Below are 26,475 nucleotides of genomic sequence, written 5' to 3' on the forward strand. Positions count from 1 at the left end.
CTATGTAATAACAATGGCCCATTAGTATTACTGCTATACTGACCCCTACTGGTCAAGGGTGGCGTGACATGCAAAATTAAAAATAAAAATAAACCTTAAGTATAAGGAAGCCTCAAGAAAATATTTACACATTTACATTATTCAATTAAACTAATGTACAGACATAAAAGAAATTGCAACATATTATAGAATGTATGTTTCACATTATATTTCATTCTGCAAAGCTGGAGAAGATCAATAACTTCCAAAATCAAAATAGGATTGAGTCAAATAACAAAAAAGGGGGGGGGAAAACTGTCCCTTTTATTTTTTAAAGGTAGAAACATTATCTCAAATCAAAAAGATGTCTATATATAAAGAGGAACAGAGTGTAATAACTCATTGGACCTCAAAAGGACTGTCCCTTTAAATTGCTAAAAATGGCTCTATCTTAAATAAAAGGATGTCTATACATAAAGAGGAGCAGAGAGTGAAAACTCATTGAACCTCAAGATGAAGAGTTTTTGGCATATAAATATACATGCTATACATCCTATACATCCATGTAAAGAGGGGCAAGCAGGGGCAAGCAGGGCATCAATAGAAAACAGACCAATCAATTTCACGGTTCATTCCCTTCGGTTCCAAGGTATCCAACTTAAAAATCCAATAGGATTCCCGTTGTTTCAGTAACAGAGACCTGTTACCGCCCCGTCTTGGAGTCTTAACGTGGTCGATAACTTGGAAGCGAAGTTGGCTCACATGATGCCCAGCTTGTAAAAAGTGATATGCTACTGGGGCAGTTAATACCTTGCACCTGATATTACTTTTATGCTCCGTGATACGGTCCCCTACCCGTCTAGTGGACTCGCCCACATAGGCACGCCCACACGGACACTTTATCAGATGGATTACAAAGTTAGTGTTGCAGGTATAATAATCCTTGAATTTGAATTTATACCCGGTTTGAGGATGTACAAAATGTGGACTTTTGATTATGGAGCTACAGTTGATACAGCTCAAACAGGGAAAACAGCCCAAATTCTTCTTAGTGATGTAACCTTGTTGGGGTGATCTGCCAGCGCCCACATCAGCTTTAACAAGTGAATCTTTCAGATTTTTATTCCGTTTGTATGCTGGCATTGGGCAATGGCAGAACTCCTCAACATTGGGTATACAGTTTTGTAGAATTGACCAATGTTTGCGGATTATTCGAGTGATTTGCTGACTTTGTCTGCAATAGCTAGAGACAAAAACCAATCTCCTTTCCTTATCATGATGAGGTTTGGTTTTAAATAGCGTGTCTCTATCAATTGCAGCCACTGTCTGTATAGTGTCATGTACCAATTTCGTGGGATAGCCTCTTTGAATAAATTTATCCCCCATCTCAGATAGTCTAATCATAGATTTATCAGGATCGTCTACAATCCTTTTGACACGAAGCATTTGGCTTCGTGGAAGTGATTTTACAAGGGGTAATGGATGAGCACTATCATAATGAAGAAGGCTATTTCTGTCAGTATCTTTTCTAAATATGTCAGTTGTAAAACCCATACCTTGTTTGGTCACAGTGACATCTAAGAAGTCAATACTAAATTCACTCCACACAAGTTTAAACTGTATATTGTTAGTAGAAAGATTTAAATCAGTTACAAATGATTCCAGGGCCCCAACGTCACCCAGCCAAAGCCCAAAAATATCATCGATGTAGCGCCACCAAGTGGCGCCACACCGACGGTACTCCGGGGGTTCAAAAACAAATTTCTCCTCAAAAAGATTCATAAAAATGTTGGCATAATTGGGGGCGACGTTGGAGCCCATGGCAGTACCCTGTTGTTGCATGTAAAACTGATCCTCAAATAAGAAGTAGTTGTTGTACAAGATAATCTCCAGCAATTGCAGAATGAAAGAAATCTCAGGGATAGAGTATAGACCACTTGAGTGTAAGGCACTACTTACAGCTCCGACTCCACCAGCATGTGATATAGATGTATAAAGGCTGGTGACGTCAAGGCTGAAGAGTATCGCCTTGTCTGTGGGTAATGTGAGATCATGAATTTTAGCCAGAAAGTCATTGGTGTCCTTTAAAAAAGTGCATGACTGCTCCACCATTGGTCTCAAAATTTTGTCAAGATAAATAGCTATATTCGAAAAAATTGAATTGGTACCTGCCACAATAGGGCGACCAGGTGGAGCAGTCATGGACTTATGGATCTTGGGGAGGATATATATCACAGGAGTGACAGGGTCTTTTACCTGTAAAAACTGATTAGTTTTTTTATCAATGATATTCAACCTCAGAGCAGTGTCAATCACCATTTTTATCTCTTGTTTTAATTTAAAAACAGGGTTGTATGAGATAGTACAATATACAGACTGATCACTGAGCTGACGGTGAATTTCCTGCTTATAATCAGACTTATTAAGAACAACGGTAGCACCGCCCTTATCAGCCGGCTTCAAAATGATGTTGTTGTTCTTCTTAAGGCTGTTCAAAGCTTGATAATCTCTTTTAGAAAAATTACCCTTCTGTATATGTCCCTTTAATTTTTGTTTATGCATATGTTGCTGCAATTTATTTAAATCTGACAAAACCAATTGCTCAAACGTTTCTATGCCATGATGAGTGTGCTGTGGATAAAACACACTTTTATTTCTCAAGCCCAAATCACCTATTTTAAGTGAATGATTAAATGCAGGATTAACAGTATTATGAGCAGTAACAGGAGTTGCAACATCATTAGATACAAAAGTGGCATTCAATTTCTCTCCCCCCAGTCCAGAATATACCCCCTGAGGTTTAGTATGCCAATACCTTAACCTAATGTTTCTAAAGAAACGAAACATGTCCTTATAGGTTTCAAAGACATTACAGTCACTTGAAGGACAAAAAGACAAACCCCTCTGTAATATTGCTGCTTCATTAGTGTCCAAGTTGTAATTAGAACAGTTAATCACTATGTCTTGCGAGCCCTCGTAGTTCTTACCGCTTGAGCCTTTGTCGCCTGCTTCGTTTTCTTGTTTGGAGCACCGCCTGTGCTTACGGCCCCCACGTTTCCTGGAATGTCCTCGCTCTCGCTCATGGTGAAATCCAATGACTTTCTGGCTAAAATTCATGATCTCACATTACCCACAGACAAGGCGATACTCTTCAGCCTTGACGTCACCAGCCTTTATACATCTATATCACATGCTGGTGGAGTCGGAGCTGTAAGTAGTGCCTTACACTCAAGTGGTCTATACTCTATCCCTGAGATTTCTTTCATTCTGCAATTGCTGGAGATTATCTTGTACAACAACTACTTCTTATTTGAGGATCAGTTTTACATGCAACAACAGGGTACTGCCATGGGCTCCAACGTCGCCCCCAATTATGCCAACATTTTTATGAATCTTTTTGAGGAGAAATTTGTTTTTGAACCCCCGGAGTACCGTCGGTGTGGCGCCACTTGGTGGCGCTACATCGATGATATTTTTGGGCTTTGGCTGGGTGACGTTGGGGCCCTGGAATCATTTGTAACTGATTTACATCTTTCTACTAACAATATACAGTTTAAACTTGTGTGGAGTGAATTTAGTATTGACTTCTTAGATGTCACTGTGACCAAACAAGGTATGGGTTTTACAACTGACATATTTAGAAAAGATACTGACAGAAATAGCCTTCTTCATTATGATAGTGCTCATCCATTACCCCTTGTAAAATCACTTCCACGAAGCCAAATGCTTCGTGTTAAAAGGATTGTAGACGATCCTGATAAATCTATGATTAGACTATCTGAGATGGGGGATAAATTTATTCAAAGAGGCTATCCCACGAAATTGGTACATGACACTATACAGACAGTGGCTGCAATTGATAGAGACACGCTATTTAAAACCAAACCTCATCATGATAAGGAAAGGAGATTGGTTTTTGTCTCTAGCTATTGCAGACAAAGTCAGCAAATCACTCGAATAATCCGCAAACATTGGTCAATTCTACAAAACTGTATACCCAATGTTGAGGAGTTCTGCCATTGCCCAATGCCAGCATACAAACGGAATAAAAATCTGAAAGATTCACTTGTTAAAGCTGATGTGGGCGCTGGCAGATCACCCCAACAAGGTTACATCACTAAGAAGAATTTGGGCTGTTTTCCCTGTTTGAGCTGTATCAACTGTAGCTCCATAATCAAAAGTCCACATTTTGTACATCCTCAAACCGGGTATAAATTCAAATTCAAGGATTATTATACCTGCAACACTAACTTTGTAATCTATCTGATAAAGTGTCTGTGTGGGCGTGCCTATGTGGGCGAGTCCACTAGACGGGTAGGGGACCGTATCACGGAGCATAAAAGTAATATCAGGTGCAAGGTATTAACTGCCCCAGTAGCATATCACTTTTTACAAGCTGGGCATCATGTGAGCCAACTTCGCTTCCAAGTTATCGACCACGTTAAGACTCCAAGACGGGGCGGTAACAGGTCTCTGTTACTGAAACAACGGGAATCCTATTGGATTTTTAAGTTGGATACCTTGGAACCGAAGGGAATGAACCGTGAAATTGATTGGTCTGTTTTCTATTGATGCCCTGCTTGCCCCTGCTTGCCCCTCTTTACATGGATGTATAGGATGTATAGCATGTATATTTATATGCCAAAAACTCTTCATCTTGAGGTTCAATGAGTTTTCACTCTCTGCTCCTCTTTATGTATAGACATCCTTTTATTTAAGATAGAGCCATTTTTAGCAATTTAAAGGGACAGTCCTTTTGAGGTCCAATGAGTTATTACACTCTGTTCCTCTTTATATATAGACATCTTTTTGATTTGAGATAATGTTTCTACCTTTAAAAAATAAAAGGGACAGTTTCCCCCCCCCCCCCCTTTTTTGTTATTTGACTCAATCCTATTTTGATTTTGGAAGTTATTGATCTTCTCCAGCTTTGCAGAATGAAATATAATGTGAAACATACATTCTATAATATGTTGCAATTTCTTTTATGTCTGTACATTAGTTTAATTGAATAATGTAAATGTGTAAATATTTTCTTGAGGCTTCCTTATACTGAAGGTTTATTTTTATTTTTAATTTTGCATGTCACGCCACCCTTGACCAGTAGGGGTCAGTATAGCAGTAATACTAATGGGCCATTGTTATTACATAGAATTGGAAGAGTTAATATGATGAACCAATTACCTGGCCCAGCCTATTTAAACAGGTGTGGTGTGTATGTGTGTTATCACATGACTAAGGGGTTCTGACCCCGAAACGTTGTGGTGTTCTGTGTCTGATCCTGTCTAATAAAAATATTTTGGGATTTTTACAAGAGGAGTTACCCTTATTTTTCTTTTTTATATTCTTCAAATTCAAATCAGCCAATAGGATGAGAGCTTCTGAAATCCTATTGGCTGTTCAAACCAGACAATAGGATGAGAGCTACTGAAATCCTATTGACTGTTCAAATCAGCCAATAGGATGAGAGCTACTGAAATCCTATTGGCTGTTCAAATTAGCCAATAGGATTTCAGTAGCTCTCATCCTATTGGCTGTTTTGAACAGCCAATAGGATTTCAGAAGCTCTCATCCTATTAGCTGATTTGAATTTGAAGGAATGCAAGTTATGCCATTTTGAAACGGCTAGCTTGCATTCAAATTCAGTGTACGGCGGTGACCATATAAGGAGGACGCTCCACGCAGGATGTCTTTAGCTTCCAGGATAGCTCCGCTTCGCATCGTCAAGATGAAGATAGAAGATGCCCCCGGGATGGATGAAGATATCACTGTCTGGATGAAGACTTCTCGCCGCCTGGATGGAGATGGATATCCGGACTTCAGGAACCATGAGTAGATATTCTGGGGTTAGTGTTAGTTTTCTTTTTTCATTTTTTGGGGAGTTTTTTTTTTAGATTAGGGCTTTGGGCTTTTTTAAAAGAGCTGAATGCCCTTTTAAGGGCAATGAAAAAGAGCTGAATGCCCTTTTAAGGACAATGCGCATATAAATAAATGGGTATCTTAGGTGTTTTTTAGAGTTTGTTTTTTTATTTTGGGGGGTTGGTTGGGTGGTGGGTTTTACTGTTGGGGGACTTTGTATTTTTTTACAGGTAAAAGAGCTGTTTAACTTAGGGCAATGCCCTGCAAAAGGCCCTTTTAAGGGCTATTGGTAGTTTTTTGCAGGCTAGGGGGGTGTTTTTATTTTGGGGAGCTTTTTTATTTTTTGGGCTAAGTTTATTATTTTTTGTAAGCTTAGCGTTTTTTATTCTTCGTAATTTAGTGTTTATTATTTTTTGTAATTTTAAATTTTTTATTTTTTTTCGTAGTGTTGTTTTTTTATATTTGTAATTTATATTTTTTAATTGGTAGTTTTTTTTATTTTATTTGAATAGTAATGTTAGGTTAATTTATAGTTTAATGTTTATTTTTATTTCACAGGTTTGTTTTATTTATTTTAAGATATTTATATTGTAATTTAAAGTTAGGGGGTGTTAGGTTTATGGGTTAATAGTTTAATTTAGTGTTTTGCGATGTGGGGGGCTGGAGTTTTAGGGGTAAATAGGTTTATTTAGTGTTTTGCAATGTGGGAGGCCGGCGGTTTAGGGGTTAATAGGTTTATTTAGTGGTGGTGATGTGGGAGGCCAGAGGTTTTGGGTTAATAACTTTATTATAGTGGCAGCAATGTCGGGGAGCGCGGATTAGGGGTTAATAGCTTTATTATAGTGACGGCATTGTCGGAGAGCGGCTGAATAGGGGTTAATAACTTTATTAAAGTGGCAGCGATGTCGGGGAGTGGCGGAATAGGGGTTAATAACTTTATTATAGTGTTGGCGATGTCGGGGAGCGGCGGAATAGGGGTTAATAACTTTATTATAGTGGTGACTATGTTGGAGAGCAGCGGAATAGGGGTTAATATGTATTTTATGGGTGTTAGTGTACTTTGTAACAGTTTAGTTATGAGTTTTGTGATGCATTTTTGTTGTACAAAACTCATAACTACTGCTCTCAGATGGCGGTATAGAATGTGTTGGTATAGGCTGTAACACAAGCATTTTAGCCTCAATGCACAACCTGTAATATTGGCATCATGAAAATCCCACGCAAAAACGTCATTTTTTTGAGTGCGGAATGGACGTTGCGTTACAGACTAAAATGCTTGCGGTATAGCAATACCGACACGACTCGTAATATGCGTTTCTGGCCATTACGTTGCAATTGTCATTTTTTCAGTGTTAAAAGCCATAACGCAAAACTCGTAATCTACCTGTAGGTTCCTTTTTATTATAACGTCATATTTAATGCCATATTCTCTTTTTAAATTAGAAATATGATTCTCTGTTATAATATTTTAGAGTTTGAATTTTCTCAACATTGCTATTATTTGACTTTCTTACTGAAGGCATTTCAGTCCATTAGAAGAGTGTGTAAATTTGCCTGCCTAAGCTCCGGAACAGCTTGAGTTCCTACACTCAGATTGGATAAACATGTGCAAACCAATATGTTAAGAGATACTTTACACAGTTTTTACAAAGCTGCATGGTAGATAAAAATATGCTGTCAATGGAAAAGGAGACCATAATGCCTCAGTATCTGAAATGTGTACTGTTATATAATATTTGATTTAAATGTAAATGATGTCTAAAACTCTTTATTGAAATAATAAATACAATTTATATGAACATGTTTCTTAAGTTAAATGTTTTAATTAACTTTTTAACATTTTAGTAACAACAGGAAATGTGTGTCTTTGTTAAAATGTAAAATATACAACCAATGCAAAAGTGAAACGTGATGAATATTTTATTCAATATTGATGATGATGATGAGTTCCTTATGTGTTTGAATGCAGTTTTTTTTATTTATATTATGATATTGTATGACCAATTATATTTAAATTATTACACGTTTTTTAATTTCAAATTTTGATTTACACAAATTTTTGTTTTTATAGAATAAGTTCATGTTTCTTTAAAATATGCACTAGGCATTAGTGGAAATTTATACATTATAAAACAAATGCAAAACCTCAAGGTTTGTTATGCTAAACAGTTAAAACGTTTTTGACAAGGATATGGCAGTTACATAAATAAAATAAAAAACATGCAAAGTAAAGAGAAATCATTTGAAAACAGGTTTATAAATTTTATAATTTTAGAAAATTTGACTCCATAGGAAAACTTGTTTGGAGAGCTGTTATTGCAGATTATAATAAAGCCTGGTATTTAGAAAATGGGCATGTAAAATGATTCTTGAATTTTAGATTACTGCAGTGTTTCACTTATCTTTATTAAGTGTCCCTGCTTATTATGGGCTAGATTACGAGTGTTGCGTGCAAACGTGCAAACGATAAGGAGTTTATTTCCGGTCTTTAAAAATATGCATAAAAATGTATAAGTGCTTAAAGATATGGGGGGATATTTATCAAAGTGTCAATCTCGGTGCATTCGCCGGTGTCAATATGCTCGCCAGACATTGCTGCCGCAGATCTCCATACGATGCCCTTATTTATAAAAATTACAGTCAAAAACACGCGCATCAAGCACGGCGCGATGAGCATCAGACTATTGTTAACTAACATTCATCGATGTTGCGGTTATTCTTTTTTTTCCTAACTTTATACCATTTCATTACTGTCCACGAACAATTACATTTCTCTAAAGCTAATCTTTTATTTTTCATCTTTTACTGTCCAAGAAATAGCTAGATTTATACCTCAACAAACAATATCTCATAGAAAGTTATTTTTCGATTTAAATCTGTTATATGATACTTTCACATACATTAATGTGTATTTGTATTTCTAGAAGTCATGATATGCTTTTATCTCATGTATTTGGACATATATATATACACTGAAAATAGCATGACAGTAAAGAGGTGATTTTAATTTCTGCTGTATCTAAATCATGACAGTTTAATGTTAGGTGAGCTATCCCTTTGAGCTATCAGCTTAAGATTATATTGAATCAAACATTATTCCAATTTTAAAATCATTGTCTAAAATATTACACTGTGTCCTAATGTCAGCATCAATGTTTATCTTTAATACTAATTTCACATATACATACTTTCAAAGTATAATACACAATGTAACAAATGGCACTTACAAGTTCTGATGATTGATCAATGACACAAGTATCGAGCTATTTGATTAGTTAGTGATAGTTTAAAATGTATATTTGAATCAGATTGGCTGATGTCATAAATCATGTGATTATGCATATTCCAATCAAAAGTGGTTGAAAAATTCACTAGTGTGTGGGTTGTTTAGGAGTTCGCGTCATAATTGTTGCATCAAATATTTGGTGCGAAGTGGAGAGTGGGACTTGTATTATATGCCTTAAACATGATGCAAATAGATTTATCAAAAAATAAAAAGGAAGTTAGCTATATTATGTGTATTTATTTCATTGTTATCTCTATATCTATTAGTGCAACAAGTTTGGGGCAAAACTTGTCCCTTTGCTTTGTAATGAGAGACAAAGATGTAACATAATCCATAAGTAGCAATGTATTTTTAATTTTTATCCCTATATCTACTAGTGCACGAAATGTGGCTCAATAATATTGTTTGATTTAGAAAGGGTATACAAATGTAATAAAGTTTCTAATTTACTTTTATTATGTAATATGATTCATTCTCTTGCAGCATTGAACATAATCTTTCTGTGTTTTCAGACTCCCATTGATTTCTATGGCAACCAAGGCCTCAAGGGTGGCAGTTTGAAAACTAGGTACGCTGCGTCGGAATAAACACGAGCGTACCTGTTAAATATTTGATAAATTGGGAAAACGGTCAAATAGAGTTGAATGTGATTTTGAAACATCTGTAATGACGCAAGCATTGATCTGCGTAAGATTGAGATTGCGGGAGCGTATATTTTGTCACACATTTCAACATTTCACGATCTTGACGCTTTGTTAACTACAGCGGATCAATCTTGTGTCAAATACGATGCGGGATTCCAGCGTATTATCAGTTGACGCTTTTATAAATATCCCTCATGAGGTCTCAATAGGCTTTAACATAGAGATACATACATCTACATGTCTAAATATGTATATGTATGAATATATATATATATATATATATATATATGTGTGTGTGTGTGTGTGTGTGTGTGTGTGTGTATTTATTTATGTATTTATATGTGTATATGTATTTACAGACATAAATATACAAATATAAACACATAAAATATATGTGTACACACATAAATACATATATACACACTCAATGGCCACTTTATTAGGTACACCTTGCTAGTATCGGGTTGGATCCCCTTTTGCCTTCAGAACTGCCTTAATTCTTCATGGCATTGATTAAACAAGGTGTTGGAAACATTCCTTAGAGATTTTGTTCATTAATGACATGATAGCAACACACAGTTGCTGGAGATTTGTCGGCTGCACATCCATGATGTGAATCTCCCTTTCCACCACATCCCAAAGGTGCTCTATTAGATTGAGATCTGGTGACTTTGAAGGCATTGGAGTACAGTGAACTCATTGTCATGTTCAAGAAACAAATTTGAGATGATTTGAGCTTTGTGTCATGGTGCATTATCCCGCTGGAAGTAGCCATCAGAAGATGGGAACACTGTAGTTATAAAGGGATGGACATGGTCAGCAACAATACTCAGGTAGCCTGTGGCATTTAAACAATGCTCAGTTGGTACTAGGGGATCCCAAAGTGTGGCAAGAAAATATCCCCCACACCATTTTACCACCACCACGAGCCTGAACCGTTGATGGATCCCTGCTTACATGTTGTTTATGCCAAATTCTGATCCTACCATCTGAATGTCACAGCTGAAATCGAGACTCATCAGACCAGGTAACGTTCACCAGACCAGGGAACATTTTTCCAGTCTTCTATTGTCCAATTTTGGTGAGCCTGTACGAATTGTAGCCTCAGTTTTCTGTTCTTAGATGACAGAAGTGGCACCCGGCTTGGTCTTCTGCTGTGGTGTAGCCCATCTGCTTCAAGGTTTGATGTGTTTTGCATTTAGAGATGGTATTCTGCATACCTTGGTTGTAACTAGTGGTTATTTGAGTTACTGTTGTCTTTCTTTCATCTCAAACTAGTTTGCTTATTCTCCTCTGACCTCACAAATCAACAAGGCATTTTCATCCACACAACTGCCGTTCACTGGATTTTTTCTCTTTTTCTAAACCATTCTCTGTAAACCCTAGAGATAGTTGTGCGTGAAAATCATAGTAGATCATCAGTTTTTAAAATACTCAGACCAGTCCGTCTGGCACCAACAACGTCACGTTCAAAGTCACTTAAATCACCTTTCTTCCCCATTCTGATGCTCAGTTTGAACTTCAGCATGCCATCTTCACCTTGTCTAGATGCCTAAATGCATTGAGTTGCTGCCATGTGATTACCAATCATATTTATGCAATATTCATTTTAATAAAGTGTTTAACTGTGTATTTACTATAAATATTTCACATCCAAATGTTCTTCACATAGGGGAATATGTGCTAAGTATTTTTAAATAGATATTCTTATACAATATCTCACAAAAGTGAGTACACCCCTCACATTTTTGTAAATATTTTATTATATCTTTTCATGTAACAACACTGAAGAAACAACACTTTGCTACAATGTAAACTAGTGAGTGTACAGCCTGTTTAACAGTGTAAATTTGCTGTCCCCTCAAAATAACTCAAAACACAGCCACTAATGTCTAAACTGTTGGCAACAAAAGTGAGTACAACCCATAAGTGGAAATGTCCAAATTGGGCCCAATTAGCCCTTTTACCTCCCCTGTGTCATGTGACTCATTAGTGTTACAAGGTCTCAGGTGTGAATGGGGAGCAGGTGTGTTAACTTTTGCTGTTATCGCTCTCACATTCTCTCATACTGGTCACTGAAAGTTCAACATGGCACCTCATGGCAAAGAACTCTCTGAGGATCTGAAAAAAAGAATTGTTGCTCTACATAAAGATGGCCTAGGCTATAAGAAGATTGCCAAGACCCTGAAACTGAACTGCAGCACAGTGGGCAAGACCATACAGCAGGACAGGTTCCACTCATAACAGGCCTCGCCATGGTCGACCAAAGAAGTTGAGTGCATGTGCTCAGCATCATATACAGAGGTTGTCTTTGGGAAATAGACGTATGAGTGCTGCCAGCATTGCTGCAGAGGTTGAAAGGGGGGGGGGGTCAGCCTTTCAGTGCTCAGACCATATGCCGCACACTACATCAAATTGGTCTACATGGCAGTCGTCCCAGAAGGAATCCTCTTCTAAATATGATGTACAAGAAAGCATGCAAACAGTTTGCTGAAGACAAGCAGACTAAGGACATGGATTACTGGAACCATGTCCTGTGGTCCTATGAAACCACGATAAACGTATTTGTTTCAGATGGTGTTAAGCGTGTGTGACGACAACCAGGTGAGGAGTACTACAATCAAGCATGGTGGTGGGAGTGTCATTATCTGGGCCTGCATGAGTGTTGCTGGCACTGGGGAGCTACAGTTCATTGAGGGAACCTTGAATGCCAACAAGTACTGTGACATACTGAAGCAGAGCATGATCCCCTCCATTTGGAGACAGGGCCGCAGGGCAGTATTCCAACATGCTAATGACCCCAAACACACCTCCAAGAAGACCACTGCCTTGCTAAAGAACCTGAGGGTAAAAGTGATGGACTAGTCAAGGATGTCTCCAGACCTAAACCCTATTGAGCATCTGTGGGGCATCCTCAGATGGAAGGTGGGGGAGCACAAGGTCTCTAACATCCACCAGCTCCATGATGTCATCATGGAGGACTGGAAGAGGACTCCAGTGGCAACCTGTGAAGCTCTGGTGAACTCCATCCCTAAGAGAGTTAAGGCAGTGCTGGAAAATAATAGTGGCCACACAAAATATTGACACTTTCATCCCAATTTGGACATTTCCACTTAGGGGTGTACTCACTTTTATTGCCAATGGTTTAGACATTAATGGCTGAGTGTTGAGTTATTTTGAGGGGACAGCAAATTTACACTTTTATACAGGCTTTACATTCACTACTTTACATTGTATCAAAGTGTCGTTTCTTCAGTGTTGTCACATGAAAAGATATAATAAAATATTTACAAAAATGTGAGGGGTGTACTCACTTTTGCGAGATACTGTAAATATAAATCAGTGCTGGGTCTGATCATGCAGTCATGGTGCAAATTGGTACTAATGAAGGAATCAGCAGGATATGGAGTGTCCTAAAAATGACTTCAGGGAGTTCTGTAGCAAGCCTAAATCAAGGACCTTCAAGGTAATATTTTTGGAGATATTACCAGTGCCATGTGCTAACTCAGTAAGGCAGAAAGAGCTAAGGTCAGTAAATTCATGGTTAAAACATGGTGTAAAAATGAGGAGTATGACTTTTCAGAGCTCTGAGTTGACTTTTCACTTGGGTACAAGTTGTACAGTAAGGATGGATTGCACCTGAATTCCATGGGTGCAGGTGTGTTGGGGGAGAGGATGGTAGCACACTTAGATAATCTTTTAAACTAGACAAATGAGGGGGGAGGGTCAATTCAAGCATACCAGAACAGAAAGTGAATATGTCACACCTAGAATCTCAAATGCAAATGACAGCAAATGCAAGAAGCATGACAGATTCAATGGGGGAGATGTAGCTCTTAGTTGCATAAGAGGACTATAATATTATCAGTATAACTGAAAATTGGTGGGATGATTCACATGACTGGGCAGTTAACTTAGAGGGGTATACTTTATTTAGGAGGAACACAAATAATAAAAGGGGTGGATGAATCTGCATGTATAGAAACCTAACCTTAAACCTCCAATATGTCACACAGCTCCGATCCGTTGTCATGGCCGTTGCCATGGACACGGCAGTTGCTTCAGATGCACGGCAATGACATCATCCTTGCATGCCCTTTCTTCCCCTGATGCCAGTTCGGATCTCACCAGTGCTCTCCTTGGTGCGAATCCTGCTCCTATGTAAGTTTCTAAGTTGCTTACACCTTTGCCTAAGTATAGTTGTTAATGTGTGTGCTCCTGGGTGCATATATTTTGCTGAACTGCTGTTTGCCTTTTGATGCTGATCTCTGCCTGTTCCTGACCATTCTACTGGTTAACCCCTGAACTGCTGGATTACCTTTTTGTTGCTGACCTCTGCCTGTCTCTGACTAGTCTACTGGTTAACCCCATAACTGCTGGATTGCCTTTCTGTTGCTGAACTCTGCCTGTCTCTGACTATTCTCTGCCTTACCCTTATTACCGTGAAGGACTATCCTGTCTACCGTGAGTACTGCTTACATTATTTCTTAAACTCACTTTGTTCTGGGATATTTCCTTATCCTTCCGCTTGCCCCCGGGATAAGAAGACTACTGGCCAAGTTTGGTCTGATAGGGAAATATCCCACGAGTATTACATTATACTTGGGCCATGGACCCAAATGAGGTAGCAAGAGCAGTCTCTCTTTAGGGACAGACCCTGGGAACCCATGCCATACACTTGCAGAATTTGGATTCTAAACTAGAGGCTATAACTGCTATGCTCTCCTCACTGGTTGTAGAGAAAAATGCTGCTTCTGTTGCCACACAGCCGGTCCCTGCTGCTAGTGCTGCAACCTCCTCCCCTGTTTCTGGTAGTATACCCCGGGGAACCGTTGCTGGACAAGCATGATGGTACTACCGACTGTAGGGGCTTTCTCAAACAGTGCAGGCTGCACTTCCACGATGACCCTCACACCTTCCAGTCTCATCAGTCTAAGGTCACTTTTTATCATTTCTTTATTGAAATACAAGGCCCTATCCTGGGTCTCTCCCCTTTTGGAACAGAGTGCTCAGCTCCTGAACTATGCAGATACCTTCATTTCTGCATTATCTTCCGTATTTTGGACCTCTGGCCGCACTTCTGCTGCAGAATAATCTCCCTTGGATCTCTGCCAGAGCAAAAGATCTGTGGCACAATACAAAATCGAGTTTCTCACCTTGGCACATTAAACCAGCTGGGATAGTAGTGCTCTCAAAGAGGCCTTCGGGAGAGGCCTGCATGAGTACATCCAGGATCAGCTCACTTATCATGATGTTCCATCTTCCCTGGATGAATTCATAACACTTTGCATCAGTCTGTATTCTCGCTTTCAGGAGAGACAAGTTAAGAGAGAGAGAACTCAACGAATCCTTCCCTCTCGTCCTCCTACCAGTCCAGTCACTAGACTTTCCTCTACCCCTTCAGCACCTCCAGTTACCTCTGAAGAAGAACCCATGGATCTATCTTCCCTTAAGACCTCTGAATCTGAAAGACAGAGAAGAAGGAGATTAAGACTGTGGCTTTATTGTGGCTCTAATTGACACCAACTCAAGAATTGTGATACTGTCGGGAAAAGCCAACGCTTAGAGGATAACAGTGGGGTACCTCTAAATGTGGCCACTACTAATTCCCCTCACTCTTCTCGGATCCTGGTACCTGTTACCCTAACCTTTCTTCAGAATTCTGTTCATGCTCAAGCCTTCATTGATTCAGGGGCAGCTGAAAATTTCTTAGATCACAGTTTCATGATTCACACAGGTTTGCCTCTGTCATGTTCTGTCTCAGGATATCATGTGAGAGCCTCATTGTCTGGAACAGTTGCTTTAAAGGAAGATTAGTAGAAGCCATACTGATTGAAAATGATAACAAATGTATTTAAACAACAAAATACTTTGTTTAAGCAAATACTTGCAGAATATTTAAATATGCTACTCAGGTATGTTAAGACCACATACAGCAGGAGTGAAAATAAACAAAACTAGTAAGCAGAGATGCAGATTCCAAAAGGAAAGTCTTTCTCCTGGTAATAACTGAAATGTAAGATTAGCACAAGGCAGAAAACAACTTGTAAACAGGTTTAAAGGTAAAAGTCTTTCTCTTGGTAATTGCTGAGTGCAGGAATTGCACAAGGCAGGAAACAAACTTGCAAACTGGTAACAGGTTTAAAGGTAAAGTCTTTCTCCTAGTAATTGCTGAGTACAAGAATTGCACAAGGCAGGAAACAGACTTGTTAACTGGTAACAGGTGTAAAGGTAAAGTCTTTCTCCTGGTTATAGCTGAGTGCAGGAATTGCACAAGGCAGGAAACAAACTTGTGAACTGGTAACAGGTTTAAAGGTAAAGTCTTTCTCCTGGTTATAGCTGAGTGCAGGAATTGCACAAGGCAGGATACAAACTTGTGAACTGGTAACAGGTTTAAAGGTAAAGTCTTTCTCCTGGATATAGCTGAGTGCAGGAATTGCACACGGCAGGATACAAACTTGTGAACTGTAACAGGTTTAAAGGTAAGGTCTTTCTCCTGGATATAGCTGAGTGCAGGAATTGCACAAGGCAGGATACAAACTTGTGAACTGGTAACAGGTTTAAAGGTAAAGTCTTTCTCCTGGTTATAGCTGAGTGCAGGAATTGCACAAGGCAGGAAACAAACTTGTGAACTGGTAACAGGTTTAAAGGCAAAGTATTTCTCCTGGTTATAGCTGAGTGCAGGAATTGCACAAGGCAGGAAACAAACTTGTGAACTGGTAACAGGTTTAAAGGTAAAGGCTTTCTCCTGGTAATACCTTGTAAACAGGTGCAAAGGTGAAGTTTTTCTCCTGGCAATAGCTGAGTGCAGGAATTGCATTAAGCAGGAAACAAACTTGTAGATTGGTAACAGGTTTAAAGGTAAAGGATTTCTCCTGTTAATACCTTGTAAACAGGTGCAAAGGTGAAATCTTTCTCCAAAGAAGTACAGGAAACAGGTTCTGACTTGACAAAACAGATTCAATGTGAAGACACCAATGCAGACTAAAAGCCATCCTTAAATAGGGAGGTTTTGCACAGGGTTGGTTCTGATTAATTCCAGAATTGAGAACACCTGTGTGTTGCACAGGTGTAATGACAAGTAAGGCAAATAGTTATTTATCAGATCTTTTAAGATCCATGCTATTGCTAGAACTGGCTGTGGCTAAACATGTAAGCAAACAGAAATAGCAACCACAGAGCCACAGGTTCAAATCCCCACACAGCCCTTCTTAGCAGAATGCCTCCCAGACCTTTTCTTTTTAGTCTGGAGGCTTGGTTCATGACAGCCTCTTCTTCAGAAAAAAATAATGTTAAAATAACCATTCTGGATGGCACTCTCCTTAGATCAGGTTTAATCCATTTTGAATCAGCATCCCTTACCATGACTGGGGGAGTCCTACATACCGAACAGTTGCAGTTTGATGTCATTCATTCTCCTGCATAACCAATTATCCTTGGTCTCCCTTGGCTACATAAACACAATCCTCAATTTGACTGGACTTAGGGACAGTTGGCTTCCTGGGGTAAATCCTGTTTTCACTCCTGCCTGGCTAAGGTTACTCTGCTGCATCACATTCCTATAGCCAGCCTTCTGACCCATTCTAATCTTCCCTCAGTATATGCAGAATTTATGGATGTCTTTGAAAAGAATGCAGCTGATGTGCTGCCTCCTCACCGTCCTTATGACTGCAAAATTGACCCCACTTGCTAAAGGGAGGACTTATCTGTTCTCCAAAGCTGAAACCAAGGCTATGGAGGAATATATCCAAAAGAACCTAGCTAAAGGCTTTATTCACCCTTCGTCCTCTCCTGCCGGGGCTGGCTTCTTTTTTGTCAGTAAAAAGAATGGTGTTCTAAGACCCTGTATCGACTAGAGAGCCCTAAACACCATTACAATCAGGAACCATTATCCTATTCCTTTGATCACTGAATTATATGATTAGCTCCAAAATGCTTGCTACTTTACAAAGTTGGATCTACGTGGGGCATACAATCTCATTCGTATCTTGCCGGGACATGAGTGGAAGACTGCCTTCAACACGAGATCAGGGCATTACGAATACCTTGTAATACCTTTTGGGTTGTGCAATGCCCCTGCTGTTATCCAAGCATTCGTCAATGATGTCTTTCATGACCGCACTGTCATTGTCTATTTGGATGACATCCTTATATTCTCCTCCACCCTTGAGGAGCATCATGAGCATGTAAAACAGGTACTTCTTTGCCTCATAACCAATTCTCTGGTAGCTAAGCTGGAGAAATGTGAGTTTGATCAAGTCCAGGTCCAGTTCCTTGGATATGTCATCTCAAAGGAGGGTTTTGCCATGGATCCTACAAAGCTAACCGCAGTTCTGGAATGGCCTCAACCCACCTCATTAAAGGAACTACAGAGATTCTTGAGGTTTTCCAACTATTATCACAAGTTTATAAAGAACGTCTCCCAAATCGTTGCTCCACTCACTGAGCTGACTAAACGAAACAGAGACTGCAAGAATTGGCCTCCTGTAGCTGTGGATGCTTTCTCTCATCTGAAAAAGGTCTGTTGTTCTGCTCCTGTGCTCCGCCATCCTTATCCTGACCTACAGTTCACTCTAGAGGTTGATGCCTCAAAGATAGGAGCTGGTGCAGTCTTAACTCAAAGGGACATAACAGCCGTTGCTCAGTAGGTATTTGGCAATGTTATTTGGGTGACTGGCACTTTAATATTATTATTTGACTTATATAGTCACGTATATACAGTGGGGCAAAAAAGTATTTAGTCAGCCACCAATTGTGCAAGTTCTCCCACTTAAGAAGATGAGAGAGGCCTGTAATTTTCATCATAGGTATACCTCAACTATGAGAGACAAAATGTGGAAACAAATCCAGACAATCACATTGTCTGATTTGGAAAGAATTTATTTGCAAATTATGGTGGAAAATAAGTATTTGGTCAATATCAAAAGTTCATCTCAATACTTTGTTATATATCCTTTGTTGGCAATGACAGAGGTCAAATGTTTTATTTAAGTCTTCACAAGGTTGTCACACACTGTTGCTGGTATGTTGGCCCATTCCTGCATGCAGATCTCCTAGGCTAGGCCACTCCAGGACCTTGAAATGCTTCTTATGAAGCCACTCCTTCGTTGCCCTGGTGGTGTGTTTGGGATCATTGTCATGCTGAAAGACCCCACCACGTTTCATCTTCAATGCCCTTGCTGATGGAAGGAGGTTTGCACTCAAAATCTCACAATACATGGCCCCATTCATTCTTTCATGTACACGGATTGCAGAGAAACAGCCCCAAAGCATGATGTTGCCACCCCCATGCTTCACAGTAGGTATGGTGTTCTTTGGTTGCAACTCAGCATTCTCTCTCCTCCAAACAGGACGAGTTGTGTTTCTACCAAACAGTTCTACTTTGGTTTCATCTGACCATATGACATTCTCCCAATCCACTTCTGGATCATCCAAATGCTCTCTAGCATACTTCAGATGGGCCCGGACATGTACTGGCTTAAGCAGGGGGACAAATCTGGAACTGCAGGATCTGAGTCCCTGGCGGCATAGTTTGTTACTGATGGTAGCCTTTGTTACGTTGGTCCCAACTCTCTGCAGGTCATTCACTAGGTCCCCCCGTGTGGTTCTGGGATGTTTGCTCACCGTTCTTGTGATCATTTTGACCCTACGGGGTGAGATCTTGCATGGAGCCCCAGATCGAGGGAGATTATCAATGGTCTTGTATGTCTTCCATTTTCTAATTATTCCTCCCACAGTTGATTTCTTCACACCAAGCTGCTTGCCTATTGCAGATTCAGTCTTCCCAGCCTGGCGCAGGTCTACAATTTTGTTTCTGGTGTCCTTCGACAGCTCTTTGGTCTTCACTATAGTGGAGTTTGGAGTGTGACTGTTTGAGGTTGTGGACAGGTGTCTTTTATACTGATAACAAGTTTAAACAGGTGCCATTAATGCAGGTAATGAGTGGAGGACAGAGAAGCCTCTTAAAGAAGAAGATACAGGTCTGTGAGAGCCAGAAATCTTGCTTGTTTGTAGGTGAAAAATCTTGCTTGTTTGTAGGTGAAAAAATACTTATTTTCCACCATAATATGCAAATAAATTCTTTCCAAATCAGACAATGTGATTGTCTGGATTTGTTTCCACATTTTGTCTCTCATAGTTGAGGTATACCTATGATGAAAATTACAGGCCTCTCTCATCTTTTTAAGTGGAAGAACTTGCACAATTGGTGGCTGACTAAATACTTTTTTGCCCCACTGTAATTATAACATTAATACATTTATAGTGCAATACCCTATAATTATCGCTAGAATGTGCTAACAGAAACAGTATCCTGTAAACAGAACAATCATTATACTTTAAAGAATTGGGAGCACAAAATCGAACATAGCAACCCAGTAGTTGATTAACTTCAAATCGGAAATAGATACGCAGAACCAATTGTTATTCCAACTATAAAGACGCTGCAATTTAACTGTAGAGACATTTAGCCCAATTTCTATTCACATGCCTAGTAACCAAACTTAGCAGGATACAATCTGATCTAATCAGCTAACCTGATATTTTTATACACAACAGCCATTGTTCAGTAGGTATTTGGCAATGTTATTTGGGTGACGGGCACTTACATACTATCATTTGTCTTATACAGTTACATATACAACTGTAACAATAATATACTTATAGTGCAATACCCAGTAACTATAAGTCCAAGAACAAACTCATTATCCTGTACAAATACTATTATATTTTGACAGACTGGAACTGTTGTTTTGCAAAATTTTAACAAGTTCACTCTGGTAACTTATTTGTGATGTGAATAGCAACCATCGCTGAATCAGATGCCTCTGTGGTATCATTACGGTAATACGTAACATAGAATACACTGACACGGCTACTTCCATTACCAACACAAATACCGGCAGTCAAATAGCTGTGTGGCCACGGACATAAGAGTGGAAACTATCATCTATCCAATTGGGTGTAATTTAACACAATCACCATAGAGTACATTGCTGTTGATTGTAGACTCTTTAGGCTAATTGAGGCCAGACATTGCACGTCTGAATAAGCTGTCCCATCTTGTAAAGATTCAGCAACTATGTTGCAAATCATTATAGACTACTCTGTATGTCAAGCATAACCCCCATTCTTATTAGACGGTTTTATGTACCAGCTATACTCAATTCATACAGCCAAATAGTGTTTATCAAAACCCGTCACATTTGACATAGTGGGTGAGGATTACTTCACTACATAGAGGGGTTATTTAAAGCCACCATACTATATGAGCAACTGACCAAAATCAATATATGGTGAATCTCTACAGTGTCATTTACCTTAAAGTAATTTATCCTAATCCTGGTGAACCACTATTGTATTCATATATACGTTATATTTAACCAACATCATAACTATTGATATATCCAACAATCTAAGAAGAAATGAATTATTAAATGCAGAGATATATCAATGCAGAGATATATGACCTTACATTACAGTATTAATTGCATTATATACTGTTTATCCAGTGTAGGCTATTCTGCTGCAATTGTTTTTAATTGATTATAACCCATTTTAAAGGTCATAATAAAGTTTATATTTTAAAAATCCTTTTACTTATACATGCATAAACTCCCCAATTGAGGGAAGAGTGCTATATACAGTATCCTTGTCAACTTCTTTGTTGAAATTGTTAATAAAGTCTGTTTTGATACTAAGCACCAACACACCCATACGCATACAAAAAACGTATAATTCGGATAGTGTTCCCTCCAAGATATCAGAGTAGTGCAATTTCTTTTTCTACAGTTAACCCAAAGGGAACCTTTAACCTCCAAGTTGCACCTTGTAGCCTTTTTTTCCAAACGCTTTACTCCTGTAGAGAGGAATTATGTGGGTAATCGGGAACTCTTAGCCATTAAGATGGCCCTGACTGAATGGCGTCATTGGCTAGGGGGTACCGCCAACCCCATTTAGACTCTCACTGTCCACAAGAATCTGACGTACCTAGAGACTGCTCATCGACTCAATCCTCGACAGGCCAGGTGGGCCTTATTCTTTTCCCATTTTAACTTTATAGTCTCTTACCTTCCTGGGACCAAGAATAAAAAGACTGATGCCCTTTCCCGTCAGTTTCTTCAGTCTAACAACTCTTCTGAAGGTCCTATTGAAAACATCATACCTCCCTCATGTGTGGTTGTTCAGCTCAACATCTCTCTTCTTCAAAGACTGCAACGTGCTCAATCAAGGAAACCTTTTGAAGCCCCTGCAGCTCCTGTGATTCTGTATATTCCTCCAAACCTTCATTTTCTATTAAATTCCTTGCCCAACATGTGGGGTGGCCTACCATGAAGTTGAACTCTCAGGATTATGACAAGGCTTGTCAGACTTGTGCTGTTAATTAGACCCTCTGTTCCCTACCTCACGGCCTACTTCAACCAGTGTCCATACCTAAACAACCATGGACACACATAGCCGTGGATTTTGTTGTAGACCTCCCTCCTGACCATCATACAGTCATCTGGGTTGTGGTGGATCGGTTCTCCAAACTTGCTCATTTTGTACCTTTACCTAAGTTACCTACAGCCCAAGAATTGTCCACTCTTTTTCTGTAACACGTGGTACATCTCCATGGTATACCCATAAATATTGTCTCTGACAGAGGACCTCAATTTATTTCCCCCTTTTGGAGAAGCTTCTGCAAATTGCTTGGAACCAATGTTTCTTTGTTCTCCAGTTATCACCCCCAGACTAACAGGCAGACGGAGAGAACCAATCAGGATCTTGAAGCTTATCTCAGAACATATGTCAATTCACAGCATTCTAATTGGTCTGGGTTGCTACTCCTAGCTGAACTGGCAAAGAATACTCATTGGGATTTTTCTCTACGACTCTCCTTTCGAAGCAGCAGCTAGTTATCAACCTTGTGTTTTTTCTTTTTCTGCTCAGTCTACAGGAGTTCCTGCTTCAGAACGTCACTTCACTAACCTCACTACCCATTTGAAACGAATACGCTCTCAGTTACCATGAGTACTCCTTACCTCATTTCTTAAACTCACTTTGTTCTGGGATATTTCATTATCCTTCCACTTGACGCCGGCATAAGAAGACTACTGGCCAAGTTTGGTCTGATAGGAAAATATCCCACAAGCATTACACAATAAGAGAGGAAATGTGTGATGATACTGGTGATGATTTAGAGACCTTGTGGGCTGAAATAAGGAGTGGGGAAAAAACATCCTAAATAAATATTATTAGGAACATGCATAAGCCCCTCAACATTAGTGACAGGGAGGAACTCAACTACTAATGCAAATAGGAAAGGCTGCTAATAATAACAGTGATGTAATTATGGGAGATTTTAACTACCCTGACATAAACTGGGCCAATCAAACTAGTAATTCAGCTAAGGGAGATAGATTTTTAAATATACTTAGGGATAACTTTTTGTCACAATTAATAAAGGAGCCAACTATGAATAACGTTATATTGGATTTAGTGCTATCAAACAAAACTGATATAATATAAAACATAGAAGTCAAAGAACATTTGGGTAATGATGATCATAACATGGTTGCATTTGAAATCCTTTTCCATAAGCAATATCTTGAAGGTTTAACTAAGACTTTTAATTTTAAGAAAGCAAAGTTTGAAGGTTAAAGGAAATCATTAAATAACATAAATTGGGACAAAGTATTCTCTAATAAAAATACAGAGGATAAATGGAGAACATTTAAACCTTTGTTAAATAAATATACATATCAACACATACCATAGGGTTATAAAAGTAAAATAAATAAATCCAAGCCAGTGTGGCTAAATAAAAAAAGAGAAATTAGGAAAAAACAGGGGATTTAAATTATTTAAAGAAAATAGTACATACTCAACATACCAAAGTTATAAAGACTGTAACAAAGCATGTGAAAACGCAATAAAATTAGCAAAATTGAAAACGAAAGATTAATTGCAAAGGATTCTAAGTCAAATTCTAAAAGGTTTTTTAAGTGCATAAATTGCAAAAAATTCTAAGAAGGACAATATAGGTACATTAAAATGTGTTGAGAGGAGCATGATTAACAGTGACAATGTTGAGGTACTAAACCAATTCTTTTTTCAGTATACACAAGAGAGGAACCAATGGATGATACTTTGAAACAAACTAGAATATACCATTATCTGGGCTATCTCCGGAAAAAAATGGATAATATTAAGGTAAATAAAACTCTAGGCCCAGATGGAATACACACAAGGGTTTTACGGGAACTTAGCACTTTTTTCAAGACTCATTTTCCTCCGGCATATTGCCACTCTTCAAAAAGGGAAGCAGGGCTGATCCAAGAAACTATAGACCAGTTAGTCTGACATCAATAGTGGGGAAGATACTTGAAGGGATTATAAGGTGAGTATTGCCGTATAAACAAGATTATGAGGTCAAATCAGCATGGTTTTATAAGAAATAGATCATGCCAAACTAATCTAATCAAATTATATGAGGAAGTAAGTAAAATATTGATAAAGGGGAATCAGTTGATGTGATATACTTAGATTTTGCAGTGCCACATGAGAGATTAATGTTCAAAATTAAGGGACTGGGAATAGCTGAAAATGTTAGCTCATGGATAAATTACTGGATAAAAGACAGGGAGCAATGAGTAGTAGAAAATGGATCATACTCAGATTGGACAAAGGTAATCATTTATTAATGACTTGGAGCAAGGATTAAATAGCAACACCTCTATTTTTGCAGATGATACAAAGTTCTGTAAGGTCAGGTAAGAGCAGGATGAACTTGAGTTACATTGGGATCTGCAAAAATTAGAAGAATGAGCAGTTAAATGGAAAATTAGATTTTATATGGGAAAATACAAGGTTCTACATTTTGGAAGTAAAAATAAGCAGGCAATTTATTATTTAAATGGGCCTAGACACTAGATACTAGCATGTGTTTAAAGAGGCATTGATGCGAGGGAGGAAAGCATAATTCTGTCACTATATAAATCCCTGGAACAACCTCACCTTGAGTAGGGAGTGCAGTTCTGGGGACCGATCTCAAAAAAAGACATTGTAGACTTAGAAAAAGTTCTGAGAAGGGCAACAGAGCTAATAAGGGGAATGGAGAATTTAAGCTATGAGGAGAAGTTAGCCAAACTGGGTCTGTTTTCTCTAGAAAAAAGGCACTTGAGAAGTGACATGATTACTTTATATAAATATATTCAAGGTCCATATACAGAGAATGGTTTGGATATATTTCCGGCTAGAAATATTATTCAGGGATATGATTGCTTGTGTTAAATGGGTCAACTTTGAATGGGATGAATTAAAGCTCAAATGGAGAGAGAGAGAGAGAGAGAGAGAGAGAGAGAGAGAGAGAGAGAGAGAGAGAATAATTCATTGTGTAGTTCATTAACAAATCTAGACAGGCCAGAAGGCTTGTTTTTTTTCCACAGAAAACCTCTGGAATACATTGTTTCCAATGCAGCAAAGGATTCTGAGTAAGATATGCAAATTAGGTTCAAACCTTTTTACTTCAAGTAAAATATATATATATATATATATATATATATATATATATATATATATATATATATATATATATATATATGTATATATATGTGTGTGTGTATAGAAAGTCCTCCAAAAGAAAGGGCACTCACAGGTCTTGACAAAGTAACCTGTGAGTGCCCTTTCTTTTGGTGAAATTTCTGTACATGTTTTAAGGAGACACCCAGGCACTGTATAAGCTACGGCTGAGGGAGTGAGTGCATAATAATTGGATATATATATATATATATATATATATATATATATGTACACAGTATATATATATGTATAGATGTATAATTTACAAAAACACCATCAGATATGTATAGAAATATTTATTTTAGAATAAATAGAACATATTCTGCTATGGAAGATATTCATATTTCATGTCGGGTTAGCGCACTTGAGAAAACGCAATCGGGTTTGCGTGTGAGTAAGGGTGTTGGATTTATCCCACTTTTCATGCTCAATTGAATCCTATGGTGGAATACATTATCATGGTCTCGATATTTGAAGTTTGACTTTTTGTGTGTGTCAGGTTAGCAATCGTGCAAAAACTTTTTACTTTCAATTTGTAATATGCATGCTAACGGACGCATGCTAAAAAAACACTGTCTAGAAAATGTGCTCATGAGCAAGACTGATAAATTGCAATCCCCTCGTATTCTAGCCCTATATGATTTCCTAAAGGTTGCAAGGTAATGTTTTTAGGTTGGTGATATCTGATGTGTTTAGTTTGTTCTGAAAAATAATTAATTAAGTCATGGCGCTTTAACTAAACCCTCATATGGCCTATTGTTATACCTCTTTAAGACAATTTAAGTATATAAAAAGAGATAAACTTCTACTACATTTCCAGTTAATACTCAATATAAAACATAATCCTTTGGAAAAAAAACATTTATTAAATATATTTAATTATGTTCAGCTCATTATTTGGTAAGTAAGCTCAAAAGCACAGCTATCCTCTTAAAACATTCATCTTATAATTATAATATTAATCATCATCATTTATTTATACAGTTTAAACATATTTATATAGTGGTGCATTACATTTATTGTGAAATGTAAATAAATGTAAATAAAAAGTTGAGTGAAAGGGGAAAGATACAGTCATTAGTAACATATAATGATTCTGAGTTTGGAAGAAAGTAGCGCAATAAAAAAAAGAACCATAGGTAGAAA

Source organism: Bombina bombina, chromosome 2 (assembly GCF_027579735.1).
Source record: "Bombina bombina isolate aBomBom1 chromosome 2, aBomBom1.pri, whole genome shotgun sequence".
In the NCBI taxonomy this organism is placed as follows: Eukaryota; Metazoa; Chordata; class Amphibia; order Anura; family Bombinatoridae; genus Bombina; species Bombina bombina.